Raw genomic sequence first — 17,480 nt, 5'->3', positions numbered from 1 at the left:
TTCCCACGTTCCGCTTCTTGGTGGCCCGGGGTTCGCCAGTTCAGATCCCGGGTGCAGACATGGCACCGTTTGGCATGCCATGCCGTGGTGCACGTCTCACGTATAGAGTGGAGGAGGATGGGCACAGATGTTAGCTCAGGGCCAGTCTTCCTCAGCAAAAAGGGGAGGATTGGCAGTAGTTAGCTCAGGGCTAACCTTCCTCAAAAAAAAAGGAAAAAAAAAAAAAGGCTTCAAGCTCTTAATGCGATGTGATGTCCCGGATTGGATCTTAGAACAGAAAAAAGACGTGAATGGAAAAACATGAAGTCTGTAGTTCGGTTAAGTATTGCATTAACTTTAATTTCTTCATTTTGACAAAAGTGCCATGGTTAGGTAAGATGTTAACTGTGGGGGAAGCTGGTTGAAGGGTATAAGGAAAATTTCTATGCTATCTTCGCTACTTTTCTGTAAGTCTAAAATTATTCCAAATATATTAAAATAAAACAAAACCAAAAAAAAGACTTTAAAACACAAGCTCAAGATTCAAGAGGCAGGAAGAGAAAGCCTAAGTTTAAACAGAAAGTAAAGGAGCAAGAAGAGAGGATACGAGTGTAACTCTCAGTTAGGATCTGAAGACATTTGCCACATCCGTCCATCAACTCAACCAACGTGGATGGAGCATCTACTCTGTGCCAAGCACTGTTTCAAGAAGAGCCAGAGGGACAGGAGTGAACAAAATAACCAAATCCCTCCGCCTGGGGGTTATCTTTCAGCGGGTCTAGAGCTTGCTCTGCTTATCCAACCCGCTCGCCCTACAGGCTCCGCGCTCAGCTCCCAGGACTGAACGGCGAGGTGGGTGTCTCTCACGGTCACATCAGGGTCCAGGAAGGGCTCAGCCGGACCTGAGAGGGTCAGAGACCTGAGGTGGCTCCAGAGAGGGCTCTGAGTCCGGCGAATTCCTTTTCGGTTTCTCGTTTGTAAAAGGAGCAAAGCACTACGAAGAAACCAGAGACACGCCGACGTTCAGTAGGCATGAGCGTGTACTGAAAGGATGAAAGTGCTTGTATTCAGACGACGCCTGTAAATATTTAGATTCAGACCAAGAACTGGGTTAGGACCTCTCTTCTGTAGTTACTGCAAACCCTCCTCTTTCCGTTGTCAAAGAATCCTCCGAATTGGAGCAAAAAATCGAAGCAAACTTTGCGCGCGCCCCCTTTGCAGGGCGCCGGGCTGGGCCGGCAGCGTGGACCCGCCCGATGACCGAGGCCAGGGGCCGCCCGCCTGTCCCCGCCGCGCCCCACCCGCTCCAGCCTCGGCCCCGAGGGAGGGCCTGGCCGGGGCGCCGCCGGAGGCACCCGAGACCCGGCCGCACCCCCGGAGGAGGCCCACGCTGGCGACCCGGCCGCGCCCCGCGAGGGGCCCCAGCGAGCGGCCCGCCTGGCCCGGGCCCAGCCGCCCTCGGAGGGAAAGTTGTTGCTCAACCCTGAGGAATGTGGAGCCACAGCGGCGGCGGAGGAAGCGGCGGGCGGTGACGGCGACGCCGGCAAACTTCGCCCCAAAGTCACCAGGGTCTCCGCGCGCGCAGGACGCGGCGCCGCCCCAGGCCCCAGGCCGGCCACAGCCTGGAGGTGACAAGCGCGCGCCCGGTGGCGCAGTGTGGGGCCAGGATGGCCAAACCCAGGCCCCCGCGCCGGGGCCGCTTGGGAAGGGCGGCGACGGGCCCAAGGACGCCGGCAGGAATCTCCCGCTGCGCACTCCAGGAAGGCAGGAGTTTGTGTCTTCTCTGTTCACGATTAATCTCCCACGCCTGAAGGGTGCCGTGAACACAGTAGGCGCTCAATAAACACTTTCGAAAGAGTGATCTAATCTCTCCCGGCCTCAGTTTCCTCCTAGGTACCACGAGGGCTGATCTCTGAGGCCCCTAGCATCTCTGCCAGTCTGGGATGCTGAGATTGAATCCCGTGTGCACTGCCGTGGTTTTGCTTTTAGTTTTCAGGGACATTTTTAGTGCTACCCTTTATAACGTGCCAGGAGTGAATTTGACACCAGATGGCTTTTTTTTTTTTTTTTAATAAGAAAGAAGACAAAGAGAGGGAGAAAAATATTTTCCAACTGGCAGTGCTGACAGCATTTTGGAAGGGGATCCAGGGAGGCAAAGAGGAGCTGGTTCAGCCTGACTCTTCCTCGTGCAGCACACTCTGCTGCCCTTGCCTCGCCATGAGCGGGGTAGGTCTTTGGGGGAGCTTTTTATAGCCGAGGCAAGGGAACCTCGTCAGGGAAGCTCCACCCTGCTCAGTACTTGCTTTGTCCTCTTCCACTCTCACAGAGGACTGGTCCCTGTGCCACAGGGTGATGGAGTCCAGCTATAGGCCAGGCTCTGGCTAAGGGCTGACTCTGGTGTTAACTAGCAGAACAGGGAGACACTTGGAAAATCAAAAACTTGCGCTCCCTGCCCGGGTCACACTAAGGAAAAACAGCAAAAGGGCAGTGTCCCTTCTGGAATTCCTCTTCTCTTGGATCCCAACTCCCTCTCCTCACACAGGGCAGAGGGGAACTGGTCCTTGTGCAGAATGGCCTCTAGCTCAGCTCTTAATGTTGCAGCAAGGAGAAGGGAAATCCCCAGAAGGAGCCACTTTGCAGTGCGTACAGTGGTGTCAAATGGGGATGCCACGGTCAGGCTGCTTGGGTTCAGATCTGGGCAGCACTACTTCCTAGTCGTTTGGCTACGACGCGTGACTTCCTCTCTGTGTGCTGTAGTTTCCTCACCTGTAAATCGGGATAATTACAGTCCCCACCTTGTAGGATTGTTGTGTGGATTTAATGAGATGATATAAGAAAAATGCCAGTAGTCCACCTCTTCAACAGACCAACAAGGTCAGCATTCAATGTCTTTCTCCTTAGTTCAGCTACAGGATCCCCAAAACCAGGACCTTTAGCTGAGCAGGCCCTCGAAGAGCCCCACTGTGGCACTGTCACCTCTGGGCAAAAGAATCTCAGGCCAGCTGACTCGTCCCTCCCTCCTCCTCCTTCACATCCCCAGAAGACTGGAGGGAGGTGGCACAGGATGAGCAGAAGTCATGTGTCAGCTTCCAGCTGGATGAATCACCCCCAAAGGGATCTGGGGAGCTCAGTAAGAAGTAGACCACCCTTAACTCGGAGGGGAGAACGGAGTAGTGGGCAAGGAAAAGGAGGACTGTTGGTGCTGGGGTGGGAGGTTGTGACCAATGCAGGAGACAGCGAGAGGCTTGTGATGGCCACCGGTGGTATAAAATCCTATTGTATGTCCTTGACTTTCCGCTGATAAATTATTTCCTAATTGTTTCAGATGCAGTGTTTCTGAATCCTTGACCAGCTAGCCTTCTAGAGGCCAGGTCTCATCTCTCCGTTGTGGTATCCACCCACACAAACACCCAGCAGAAGCTACACAAAAAGTAAACACACTGGCAGTGCTTATTGATTGGCTGAGCTGTTTGTAATGGACTGAATGTGTGCGTTCCTCCCAAATTCGTATGTTGAGATTCTAACTCCCAGTGCGATGGCATTGGGAGGGGGGGCCATTGGGAGGTGATGAGGTCGTGAGGGTGGAGTCCTCACGAATGGGATTAGCGTCCTTGTAAAAGAGATGCCAGAGAGCTCCCTTGACCCTTCCGCCATGTGAGGATACAGCTAGAAGACAGCCATCTGTGAACCAGGAAGAGGGCCTCACCAGGTACCTCGAACCTGCCAGCACCTTGACCTTGGACTTCCCAGCTTCCACAACAGTGAAAAATAAATTTCTATTGTTTGTAAGCCACCTAGTCTATGGTATTCTGTTATAGCAGCCCAAACTGAATAAGACGTGTTCAAACAGGGGAGCAGGGGCCGGCCCCATGGCCGAGTGGTTAAGTTCCCGGGCTCCGCTGCGGAGGCCCAGAGTTTCACCGGTTCAGATCCTGGGCACAGACATAGCACCGCTCATCAAGCCATGCTGAAGCGGCGTCCCACATGCCACAACTAGAAGGGACCACAACTAAGAATATACAACTATGTACTGGGGGGATTTGCGGAGGAAAAGGAAAAAATAAAACCTTTAAATAAATAAAAAAACAGGGGAGCAGCTTGGAACTCCAGACAAGATGGGCAAGGGGAGACAGGAGGCAGCTGGGCGCCGAGAGACCAGAGGGTCATCTGCTGGCTCCAAGTGTCTTCCCTTCAACCCATAGGCTCTCCCTCCAAATACTCCACTCAAACTTTTCCAGCCTCTAGAAAGTCACTGACACCTAGGTCCCAGCCTGTCCCGCCACGCGGTAGGTGATATCCATGCCAGGCCTGGGAAAATATGTCTCTGGCTACGCTGTCAGTCCTGGCCTGCATGAGCCTCCAAGGCAAGCTTTGCTGCCGTCTCTCTCCCTTTCTGCAATGGGCATTGGACTCCCAGCCAGAACAGAGCCAACTGCTGCCCTGAGACATCTTCTGGAACCTCCCTATGGTTCTTCACGTGGCTGGCTTGTTCCCACCCTTTGGGTCTCCTCTTCAAAGAAGACTTTCTTCACCACCCTCTATCAAAATTAACCACCCTCCCCCTTGGGGGCCAGCCCAGTGGCACAGCAGTTAAGTGTGCATGTTCTGCTCTGGCGGCCCAGGCATTGGTTCGGATCCCCGGTGCAGACATGGCACCACTTGGCACACCATGCAGTGGTAGGTGTCCCACATATAAAGTAGAGGAAGATGGGCACGGATGTTAGCTCAGGGCCAGGCTTCCTCAGCAAAAAGAGGAGGATTGGCAGCAGATGTTAGCTCAGGGCTAATCTTCCTCAAAAAAAAAAAAAAGCCCCCCTAAAATTACCTTCCATTATCTTATCCCATTTTTGTTATGTATATTCTCACTGTCCCTCCACTCACCCAGACTGAAAGATCCATGAGAGCAGGGATCCTGCCTTCTGCTCATCACTGTACCCCAGCCCCTGCATATAGGAAGTGTCTGCTTAAGGAGTGGTGGCCTCGTTCTCCCTGTGTTATTTCCCTTCTTGCTAACATTTTCAGTCAATTCTTATCTATTAGGTAATTCTTGTGTCTCCAAAATACATCAGGCTTCTTTATTTTGAAAACTTATTAACCCTACCCTTTCGCCATCAGCGTATTTTCCCCTCCTTCACCCCACCAACTATGTGGGAAAGATACCTGGTATTTATGCATCAGGACCTTCTGGTTGAAAGCAACAGAAAACCAACTAAAAGTGGCTTACGCAAGGAGCTAGTACATCATTTTTCAGAGGCAGAGAGGACTAACTCCACCTTTTATAAAGTCAAGGCTCCAGGCAGCTTCTCTGTAATTCTGTGGAGAGCCCTGCCTATGGGCTCCTCCTTCCGTCTCATTGGCCAAGGTTGCATCACATGCCTATGCCTACACCAATCATTGGCAAGGAGGCAGGAAGCACCCTGATTGACTACTCAGACTTATCAACATTCATCTCCGGTGGCTGAGGTGGGGGTCTCTTTTCCTGGGTACAGGGCAGGTAACTTGGGAAACAATATTGAGGCTTACCAGCACACAAAAAATGTATGGAGTGGCTATTGAATCTATGAGTTGCCCAATAACCTTCCAATAAATTGTTTTTCTGCTTAAGTTAGCCAGTTTGTTCCTGTGGCCCATAACCACAGAATTCTGGCTGAGGAATGACAGGAGCAGCATACACAGCTGGGAGGAGTGACGGCAGCACACATCCATAAGATAGAATAGAATGGCCATACAGAAGCAGATGTGAAATAGCCCTAGGACCCCAGAAGTCTGTGGGTTTTGGAGAGCTGAGTGGTTAGGGCTTAGAGCCAGAGGCCATATATTTCAGGTGCCTTTACAGTGATTATACCCCCAGGCTACGTAACCTGGGAAGGCGGGTCACACGGATGTTCATGTTGAAGTGAACTGAAGTGACCACCCTCCCTTTCTAAAACTCCATCCTCCCTCCATATCTAACAGGCCATCCTTCTAGATGATGGGCCTTTCCCATGCACCTCCTTTCCTTCAGAAAACTGGAACAACTACGTAGCTATGCTGTCCCCACCTCATCTCTCACCCTCCTCAGGGACATGCTGCTTTGTGGTTCTGTACTTGAGCAGCTCTCCCACCTCTGGACCCCAGACTCCATCATCACTCAGATCTGCCCCACCCTCAAATCTGAGGCTCAGACCTCAAACTCCTTTCCTTCCTCCTCTCAGCTCCCCACGCCCACTGTACCTGCTTTGAAGAACTTGGTCCAGTCCTTGGAACACAATCAATATCTGATTAGTGGTTGTCAATATTGTCTTATCCTCTTCTGCTTTGTGAAGGATGGCCTGCCCCATAGCCAGCCACTTCCTGCCTGGCCCCTCTGGTTCTAGAATGCCCCCCACCCCTCTCACCCTCAATCCTCCGAGCTGGGTGTTACTCCCCACTGTCCACTACCCCCTCAACCCCGTTCCCAGTGTCTCACCACTGATTCTCACTGTCTCACCTCAGCTCGGCCTCACTGGGGCCCAGGCATCCTTGTCATCCTTGGGGCTCCCCATCAAGTCCCCTCAGCTCTTTGAAGATCCTGAAGCTCCTCTCCTTCCCTTGCTCCCCTTCCTCCTACAGATAACCCACTCCCCCCTTGTCAGCAGGCGTAAGAATGTCTGCCACAGACATCACTTCTGTCCACCTCAAGACGACATCTCAGACTTCTGATCACAAGATGGTGGAGTAAAGCCCTTCTGTCCCCCTTTTCTCTCAAAAATCACCCCTCGAACAACAAGGGGAATAAGAAACAGAAATCCAAACTCCACCTTCAACTAGGAGACCTCTAGAATCCTGAACCATACCCTATGAAAACAGAAAGTGGCCAAAGCAATCCTGAGAAAAAAGAATAAACCTGGAGGCATCCCAATCTCTGACTTCAAAACACACTACAAAGCTACAGTAATCACAACAGCATGGTACTGTACAAAAACAGACACACAGATTGATGGAGCAGAACTGAGAGCCCAGAAATAAAACCATACATCTACAGATAGCTAATCTTTGACAAAGGAGCCAAGAACATACAATGGAGAAAAGACAGTCTCTTCAATAAATGGTGTTGGGGGGCCAGCCCCATGGCCGAGTGCTTAAGTTCGCACGCTCCACTACGGGTCCCAGGGTTTCGCTGGTTCGGATCCTGGGCACGAACACGGCATCACTTGTCGGGCCACGTTAAGGTGGCATCCCACGTGCCACAACTGGAAGGACCCACAACTAAAATATACAACTATGTATTGAGGGGATTTAGGGAGAAAAAGCAGAAAGAAAGAAAAAAAAAAGATTGGCAACAGTTGTTAGCTCAGGTGCCAATCTTTAAAAAAAAATTTTTTTAATAAATAAATAAATAAATAAATGGTGTTGGGAAAACTGGACAGCCACATGCAAAAGAATGAAAGTAGACCATTACCTTACACCATGCACAAAAATCAACTCAAAATGGATTAGAGACTTGAATGTAAGACCCGAAACCATAAAACTCCAAGTATAAAATATAAGTAATACACTTTCTGACGTTAGTCTTAGCAGCATCTTTTCAAGTACCATGTCTACTCAGGCAAGGGAAACAAAAGAAAAGATCAACAAATGGGACTACATCAGACTAAAAAGCTTCTGCAAGGCAAAAGAAACCATGAACAAAATGAAAAGACAACTCTGACAGGGGTTAATTTTGCAAATATATAAAGAGCTCATACAACTCAACAACAAAAAGACAAACAACCCAATCAAAAGATGGGGAGAGGACATGAACAGACATTTTTCCAAAGAAGATATACAGATGGTCAACAGGCTCATGAAAAGATGTTCAACAGCACTAATTATTAGGGAAATGCAAATCAAAACTACAATGAGTTATCATCTTTCACCTGTCAGAATGGCTATAATTACCAAGACAAAAAAATAACAAATGTTGGAGAGGATGTGGAGATAAGGGAACCCTCATACACTGCAGGTGGGAATGCAAACCAGTGCAGCCACTATGGAAAACAGTATGGACATTTCTCAAAAAATTAAAAATAGAAATACCATATGACCCAGCTATCCCACTACTGAGTATTTATCCAAAGAACATGAAATCAACAATTCAAAGAGACTTATGCACCAGTATGCTCATTGCAGCATTATTCACAATAGCCAAGACTTGGAAGCAACCCAAGTGCCCATCAAGTGATGAATGGATAAAGACGATGTGATATATGTATACAGTGGAATACTATGCAGCTATAAAAAATACAAAATCATCCCATTTGCAACAACATGGATGGACCTTGAGGATATTATGTTAAGTGAAATAAGCCAGACAGAGAAAGACAAACATCATATGATTTCACTCATATGTGGAAGAAAAACACATGGTTAAAGAGTATAGATTAGTGGTTACCAGAGAGGACAGGGGTTGGGGGGTGGACGAAAGGGGTAAAGGGGCATATATGTATGGTGACGGATAAAAATTAGACTATTGGTGGTGAGCACAATGCAGTCTATATAGAAACTGATAAGTAATAATGTACACCTGAAATTACACAATGTTATAAAGCATTATGATCTCAACAAAATAACTGAAAAAATATTATATTAAAAAAAAAAGAAAACAGAAAGTGGATGGGAGAGTGGAAATGATCCTGCAGACCCCAGGAAAGGCAGGCCAAAAGCATCCAGAGGCATATACCCACAACTAGCAAGCTGATTCTTCCCGTTGAACCCCAGAAAAGCTCAGGAATTAGAAGTAGCAAGTAAACCAGAAGGCAGGGGTCTGACAACTGGGGGCTTGTTTGAAGATCTGGTTAAAGAGCAATTAGCAATCGGGAAACTCAGCCATACCCAGCACAATCGAGTAACTGATTGTGTCCCCTTTCCCACTCATGCAGGAAACAGGAACATCGATTCTGGAGATACTGAAGCAGAGAGATTCTGGACTTTGCAGAGGACAAGGTGGAGAAGAAGGAGTGGGATCAAAAACTGAGTAGAAGTCGGCTTTCTGAATTGTGTTACTCAGCCTGCTTGCCACACACCTCTCCCCATCTCCCACACTGCACCAGCTCTAGGACCCTGGGGAGCTGGACTTATAACCTTGGAGCAGGAGACTAGACCAGAGTATCCTGTTCTGGAAGAACCAAACTGTACCACTGACACTGACAACCGGGGCTCCCCAACGAAAGAGCCAGCCAGCCACCTAACTGGCCTAGATGAGCCACCCTGAGAGCTCCCAACGGGCTCTCTAGTGCCTCCTCCCCAAATATGAACAGGCAGCCAAGGGACACCAGACGTCCAAGGAAAGTGTCCAAGATGATCCGAATCAAGACAACAGAAAACATGGAGTGAGAGGAAACAGACAATACAGGGAGAAGAACATTTCACATTAATATCCTCAGAGAGAGACGATACTGCACGCATCCAGAGAGCAAGAACATGAAATCACTGTGAAAAGAGAAGCAAAGAAAACAGGGAACGTGAAAGCCCTCTTGAAACATTTTTCTAAAAACAAAAATAGATTGGGGTATAACATCGAGTTAATCTCCCAGGAAAATAGAAGAAAGAGATGGCCAGTAAGAGAGAAATAAGAAAATCAGAAGATCAATCCAAGAGGTCCAGTATTCCAAAGAATAGGAGTTGCAAAAATTTCAAAGCTGTAATAAAGAAATTCTCAGAACTAAAAGACAGAAATGGTTAGAACGAAGGTTCTTAAACTTTAGCATGCATCAGAATACCTGGAGGTCTTGTCAAAACAGGTTCCCGGGACCTATGTCCAGAGTTTCTGATTCAGTGGATATGTGATGGGGCTCAGAATTTGCATTTCTAACATTTTCTCACAGGTAATGCTGATGATGCTGGTCTGGGGAGCACACTTTGAAAACCACAATTAACTAAAAATACCTATCAAGTGCCTAGAAAAATGACCTATGCCAGTATATTATGGCACTTCGATATATCATGGATAAAAGAGAAAATCCTAAAAGTGGGGGTGGTAGGGGTAGGGGGAGATGAATTCAAAGTCTCAGGGATCAAAATAGCATGAGACTCTCAACTACAAAATTAGAAGCTGGAAGATAGAGCAGCAATGTCTTCAAAGTTCTGAAGGAAAATGATTTTCAACCTAAAATTCTATACCCAGCCAAAACTATTAATCAAGAGTGGGGCGGAATAAAGCCATTTTAGGTACGAAAACGTCTCTGAAATGTTACCACCCAGGCATTCTTTCTCAGGAAGCTACTAGAGGATGTGCTTTGTGCAAACAAGGAAGTAAACCGAGAATGAGGAAGACACTGGGTCCTGGAAAGAGGAAAAAGCAAAGGGAATTCTTAACTACCGGCAAGGGGAAGTTGAGAGTGACAGTGTGCCACAGGCCTGGAGAGCAACACATCCAGAGAGAAGCGGAAGGATGGAGCGCATCAGGACAGAGGTCTCCCAGAAAAAACAAAACAGAACCATAAGATTCTAAGGCAAGTTTGGCCATATGCAAATTGTACTGAGAAGGCGTTTTACAGAACTGTTGAAGAGTGTGGGAAGACGGAGCTGGAGAATCAAAGAAAACCAAGCAAACAAAAAAGGAGGCAATTAAATCCAGAAAAAACAAAAAAGTTGTACAAGAAAGGAAATACAGACAGAGCATACAAAAAAAGTCATATTAGAAAAGGAAATGTAACCAGAATACTTGCCTCAAAAGTAAACAATATTTTCAAAGTCAATAATGAAATCACTGAACATGGATTTAACCATCAATTATGATATAAACATAATGGGGGTGGGGGAAGGCGAGTAAGAGAATCAACATCCTCATCTACCAGAACAAGAAGTCAACAAATTCAGTAGATGAATCCAGAATGGCAGTGCATATATTATTTCGAAATAAGAAAGGAAATACCAGCAGAAACAGCTAAAAGAGTTGAAAGTGGTCGCCCCTGGGGAGTAGGAGGAAGATTGGGAGAAAGGCCAAGAGGATTTCTGTTTTTGTTATAAGCCCTTTAGAACTTTGATTTTTAAGCTATGTGTATGTATTATCTTGATAAAAATAAATATTAATTTTATAAAGCAACTATCAAAGGAGGTGTCACATCCTCCACTACACATGCCTGCAGGGCCCCGTGTGGACTCAAAGGAGCAGGGGTCTCCCCACCCTCATCCCCTCCCGGGTGGGCATTATTCATCAGCTCGGCCTCCTTCCTCTCCCAGATGCAATCTCTGCATCTCCTCCTGTTCCATCAGCCATCAACCGGGTGGCTGTATGCCAGCCCCACTGAATTGTCAGTTTCCAGAACGTGCCTCTGGGACTTTGCATGCATTGTGCCCTCCACCTGCAAGGCTCTTGTTGCCTATTCCACTCTCGCCCCAACTGATCAACAAGAGTTTCTACTTCAGGGCTCAGCTTAGAAAACACTTCCTCCATAGCCATCCTCCTCCCCAATCTAAACTGGGCCGAAGGGGCCTCCTCTCTGCTTTCACACACCGTGCTTCCCCACTGTCCCTCCTACACACTGTACCTGGAATGCCCCTCACTACACTGTCAGCTCTATGAGGGCAGGAACCCTGTCCTAGTCACTCTTGGCCCAGGAAGGGCCTGGTGCGTGGTAAGACAATCAAGGATCATGCAAATGGCTGAATACATCACTCACATTTAGTAAGGGCTCAGTAAATATTCAAATGAATTAATTAATGATTCCCCAAAAAGGCAGACTTCCCCCTCCATCCAAAATATGCCTCCCTTCTGCCATCTCCATTCTACAGTCTACTCTCTCTCTCTGTCCTACAAGGTCACACTTCTCAGGCAAGTTGGCTGTGGCCAGTGCCTCAACTTCCACTCTACTCACTCCCACTTCAATCCCATAAAGAAGCCAAGACCCCTTCCTGTGACCAGGGTCAGCCCCAGCAGGGTTTTCTCTAACTGTCTGAGTTCACAGAAGCATGGAGTGAGCCCCTGAGGGACTTATCTGTCTGCTCAGCCCAGAAGGAAATCAATCCCCTTAGTTTCCTGGTCCCCAGGCCCAAAGTACAGCTCTCAGAGGTCTGGGACCCAGGCTAAATAGAGGGGACACCGTTAGCTCTTGACTTTGGCCTGCCTAACAAGGATAGATCTTGGCCTAAACTGAGTGACTGGCTCGCCCCAGTCTTCTCACCTCCCTGTTCGTTTTGCAGGGAAAGAGCTGAGATTCTAGCCCTCCGAGCTGGCATGCCTTGGTGACTCCTGGCCACTGTTTCCCAATGGGACAGGGACGCTGCTCCTGCCTGGGGTGCAGGGAGGCCCCGAGGTCCAACGCCTGAGTACTCCGCAGAGGCCAGACACACAGTAGGCACTGGAGGGAAAACGCGCCGTGCATCACTCCCGGAGCCCTGGAGGCCCAAACGAATCTGGCCTCCCCGAGGTCTGGGGAGAAGGGACCAGAATCTGCATCCCTGGAAAGCCTAGCCTATGTCGCCAGCGTGGGTCAGGGGCGTCCTGCCGCCCCACCCCCACCGCACCACGTGAACTCAAAGGGCCGCCCAGGGTTTGGAATGCGGCGACCTAAGCGGTGCCCCCAGAGGGGCTGGCGGGGCGGCAGAGGGAGGCCAGGAAAGAGGGGCTGCACCCAGGGTTGGGACGACTGAAGGGGTGGGGGTGGGGCGCAAGAGGCGCCCCTTCTTTCCTTTCCCCATCGCGCCAGCGAGGGGAGCGAGGGAAGGAGGAGGTTTGGCTTCGTCCAGGGAACCTGTAAATACAGGCCGAGTAACTCGATCTGCTCCTGTCGCTTCCCTATTTAGGAGAAGGGCCGCCAGAGCCAGGAATTAGCGGCTGCTGGGGGCGCAGGTCACGTGGCCACCCAGGACTAGGTGGGGGGAGGGGGAAGCTGTGCTCCCGAGGAACCGGGACCCAGGGAGGCAGGAATCCCGGTCGGGCTTGCCGCCTCCCGCCCCAAATAGTTCCATTTGTCCTCCTCACACTCTCGCTCACCACCACCGGTTGGGAGGGTCGAGGGTCTGTCCTACTGCGGGTGCGTCGGCCCCACGCGCCCTTTCTGAATGCCTGGGCGGGGTGTATCTGTCGGTTTCACCAAGCCTCAGTCGGCTTCGGTCCTGTTTGAGCTTTTGGAAAACCCAAGTCAGATATGACAGGACTCCCACCCAGGCTCCAGTGCCTGTGGTGGCCGTGAGGCTCCCGGGCTCAGCTCCTAGTGTGGCACTCCCTGGTCCTTAGTGGTAGAGAAAGTACCTAGGAGGCTGGCATCCTGCCTGCCAGCCTCCCTGGTCAGTGGCCTAGGAGATCAGCAGTGCCCCAGGGGAGGAAGGTGCCCACTGGGACTGGCTTCCAGCAGAGCCTACTGTGTGTGCCAGGCTCTGTGAGGGGCAGCAGGGATGAGGAGAAAAAAAGGAGTGCCCGCCCTCAAGGAGCTTAGACTGGATGAGGGGGAACAGTCAGGTAAACCAGAATGAGAACACAGAGCAGTATCTAAGTCAGACTGGGACCTGGGAGGATTTGAGGACGAGGTGACACTGGAATTGTTTTTTAAAGGATGAGGCATCGTTACACAGTGGAGGGAAAAGGGCATCCAGGCAGAGAGAACCGCCTGTGCAAAGGTATGAAGGCACAGGTGTCCAGGAATCACAGGTGCTCCGTTCCTGTGGACAGAAGCAGGGGCGAGTGTGGGGAAGATGTAGGAAATGGCTGGGGGAACCCACAGGAGCCAGAGCCAGGTATCCGAGCTGGTCCTGCAAGTCTTGGGGACTGCTGAATCATTCCACAGAGACAGGGTCAGAGTTGCATCTTCTAGGAGAGTGGGGGATGGATTTGGACTTGGGACCTAGAGAAGGCAAGAGGTTATTGGGAGCCCGTTGCCAGCCTCCCCTGAGATCGCAGCAGTGAGACTGGAAAGCATGAAAAGGCCTGGAAAGACTTGTGAGAGGAGGAGCCACAGTCTCCAGGGTGCGTTGGAGTGGGTCTGAGCGGGTGGGGTGAGTCCTGGGTGACCTGGGGTTTCTGGCTTGGGGAACTGGGCAGATGATGGTCGCAGAAGGAGCAGGTCTAGAGGAAAGGCTGACGGTGGTGACAGTACTATTAGTTGAGCACTTACAGTGTTTCAGGCACTAAACACTTCACCCACCTCATTTAATCCTCACAATAACTGACAAAGTAGGACTACCGTTATCCTCATTTTCATATGAGGAAATTTAATTACGAGGCTAAGTAACGAAGTGGCAGGGTTGGGACGACGCCCGCCCATGCCTCGCAGAATGCAGCATCCCAAAGCTGAAGGGCCAGCTTCAGCCTCTCCCCAGCTACACTACAGACACCATCTCACTACGTCCAGCTCCTCCTGCTTCCCCAGCCCCCAGCATCTAGCACCTCCACGGCTGTTCAGTCACTGTCACTGGGTCTGCTTCCCTCAACCCACCCCACCTCACCCCCAGGACACAGCTCTGAGCAGCCAGGACAGGAGCACACAAGCCTTGTGACAGGAGGGCACGGCTCCGGATCCCGGATGCCAGGCTCCCGCCTTCCCAGTGACCATACAGAACGGAACTGAGAGGCCGCAGGAGCAGTCAGAGAAACCAAGAAAGTGCATGTGTTCTCTGTCTGTCACAAAAATAAAAAGTGCTCTTAAGTGGAACATTTTGGTGACATCAGAGGGTCATGAAAGGTCTCCTTGGCCCAACTCCATGTTTCTTGTCTGTGGCAAGGGGCAGGGTTCTGGAGCAAGCATGCACCGCCCACCGAGGAAGCTCCTCCAGCTCCGTTTCCCTTTCCCAAACCTCGGCTCAGGGATACCCAGTCCAAGTCAAGCAGCCATGGGAGACAGACAGATGGACAGCCACTCTGTTGAGCCTCCCCTCGCCTCCCCACCTGCTTATGCTTGGGCAGGGGGAGCGGGGTGGGGGGGGGGGGCCCTTCCAGTTAAGGTAAAGGGATGGAGCAGGTAGGTGACCAGACAGAGTCCCTAAGCTTTCTCTTGGGAGAGTTGTTAGGCCTAGAGAGTCCTGGCTTCAGCTGTCATCCTTGAACCTAATTAATCGGCCTACCCCAAGTTACACCGAAGGCGAAAGGCCCAGGGCCTGGAGGCAGGAGGTTACTTACCTTGAGGCTATTTTAGGCTGAAGTTAGAATGTCCACTTCCCTCCCACCTCCTCCACCCTCTTAACCATAGGAAAGAGGCCCCCCAAGACCCCAGAGAATTTTCTGGGTGGAGACCTGTAATCTGGGGACAGAGCAGTGAGAAGCCCGTGGCATTTTGGGGTTCCAGCTCCAGCTCCAGCAAAGCTGCCACTGCCTTTGTAGTCTCTGGAGGCAGAAGGGTCCTCACCAGGCCTCTCAGAAACCCTCCTGCACCCAACCCCTCCGCCCCGGGTTCTATCTGCACCCTTGTACCTCTGGTCTTGAAAGGGTCTGTTTTCTTCTACATAAACCTTTCTTTGACCTCAGAGCAAGAGGTACTTGAGGGCCATCTCCTTTGCATCTTCCAGGGACAGCTAGAGCCCTTCACACAGAAGGTACCCACAGGAGATAAAAGCAGTGTTGTTCCCACCATAGGTCACGAACCAGTGGTGTGTCATGAAATCAATTTAAAGGGTCATGGCCAGCACTTTTAAAAAATGAAATAGAATACAATAAACACAATAGAAAGGAAATACCAGAGTGCCTGCACAGAGCAAGGATAAGTATTGTCCCCTGAAACTTTTGTTATCTCACAACATAAAATGTGTCTCTGGCTGTGGGTCACTGAACCCCTGGACAAAAGGACATTGGTTAAGACACAGAGTCAAGACTCTGACAGCAAACACATAAAGGCTGCCTGCTCTGTGTCAGGCACTATGCTGGGCACAGAGCCCCAGTATAAATAATACAGTTCCTGGTCTCAATCCATCTTCTGATCAGGAAGCCAATAAGCAAACAGTTGCAAGCCATGATGCCAAGCGCTCTGAGAGAGTACGCAGGAGGCTGTAAAGCCCTGATGTGAGAGTGGGTATCTGGGAGGGCTCCCTAAGGGTGATGCAGTCAGAGTTCTTAGCAAGAAAAGACAGTGACTAGCTTCTAGTATCTCCTCCATCCTATAGATAGGAAAGGAACTATGGGAAAGTGTCAAGAGTTCTAGTCTTAAACTCTAAAGAAACTTCCAGTCCTGCCCCCTCTTCTTAACAAGCCGTGAGACCTTAGGTGAGCCAGTTAGCCTTTCCAGACCCTGGTTCCTCATCAAGAAAATGGGCACATCTGCTCTGTCAACCTCAAAGAGGTAAGAGACCAAATGAGGCGGATGAGGTATGTGAAAGTACTTTTTCAACCATAGTGGGGGAGGGACATCCCCATGGATGAGGAGATGGGAGCGTGGAGGGGTGAAGGTTCCTGCCCAAAACGACAGAGCTGCCTGCAGCAGGTCCCCCTCCATACTTGGTCCTCAGATCCTGCCTGTCCTCCTCCCACTGCAACTGAACTACCTTGCAAGAGGGTGGGGGCAGGGCCCCCAAAGGCCCCCTAGCAACCTGACTACTGAAGATTTACCTTCAGAATCCTAGGGTTTTAACGATCCTTTGATAATGATGGGAGGTAAATATGTGAGAACTCCTCCCTTTCCCCTTCGTTAATGAATTGGGATCTACCCAAACTCAGTGTTTAAAGTTACATAAGCATCATTCACATACTCTGTAACAGCTACTTCCATTTTGGAAAAACAGTATTTCCATTAAAATGCTGTTATATAAAAAGGTTTCGTATCTCTATGTGTAGGAACAGAAGGAGCAGGCAGGCACGAGCACTGTTAAGGCACACAGGCACACACATCACAACCTCACCTGTAATCATGGGGAGGGACCGTGGGGAGCAGGTGTTTGATAACCTGTCCAGTTAGGAGATGACCTACTTCTCCGACCTCCCAGTGAGACCTCGTGCATGTTGGTCATTGGGAACTGCAGCAGGAAGGGCATCAGCTGCCCCCACCCCCCAGGGTTTAGAGAAGTCCTGACCTTTCTGGAAGCCCCTTCCTGGGCCAAGTGAGTTCCATAGAATCGCAGACTATGAGCGTTGGAAGTAGCTCAGAAGTCACCCAGTGCCATCTCTCTCTGCATCACTCTTGCCAGTCTTGACAGGAACAGCTCCCTCCCTCCCAAGGCAGCCATGTCACCTGTGGACAGAGGTAGCTGACTGGAAAGGACCTGATACTGAGCTGAAACTTGCCTTTCTGGAGCTGCTTGGGAACAAATGTACATGCTTCACCTACAGTCTTGAGCAGGAGACTCATGAGAATCCAGGAGCCATAGTCAGCGGAGGGTGCCCGGGGCCTAAGAGCAAGGAGGGAGGGCAGCAAAAGTCCACAGAGCTGAAGCTCTTCCCTTAGAGACCTCTATCCATTTAAGCTGAGCTGGGACTATGGGGTGACGAAGCGGGCAGGACTGGGGTCGGAGGAAGGGGAGAAGGGGGTAAGCCCTGGATGAGAATAAGTGAGTGGTTCTGAGCAAAGTCCCGCACTTCCTGTCTCATTTGGTGGAGGGGGGAAGTCAGACAGCCCTGAGGTCAGTTCCAGCTCTGATACTCT

At 50.2% G+C, this 17,480-nt stretch overlaps 1 long non-coding RNA gene across 1 annotated transcript in view; it reads right to left on the bottom strand.

Annotated features, from left to right (window-relative positions):
* The window catches only part of LOC111774012 (uncharacterized), a 46,847-nt gene that overhangs the window by 28,998 nt on the left and 369 nt on the right, over positions 1–17,480 (bottom strand). The window contains exon 2 of the long non-coding RNA XR_002808847.2: positions 16,912–17,069. This is a non-coding gene — a long non-coding RNA (uncharacterized lncRNA). The remainder of the gene's footprint in view (positions 1–16,911; positions 17,070–17,480) is intronic.

The sequence above is a fragment of the Equus caballus genome, chromosome 6 (genome assembly GCF_041296265.1).
Source record: "Equus caballus isolate H_3958 breed thoroughbred chromosome 6, TB-T2T, whole genome shotgun sequence".
NCBI classification, from domain to species: domain Eukaryota; kingdom Metazoa; phylum Chordata; class Mammalia; order Perissodactyla; family Equidae; genus Equus; species Equus caballus.
The sequence above is the reverse complement of the archived record's forward strand: the minus strand, read 5'-3'. Positions and strand labels throughout refer to the sequence as shown.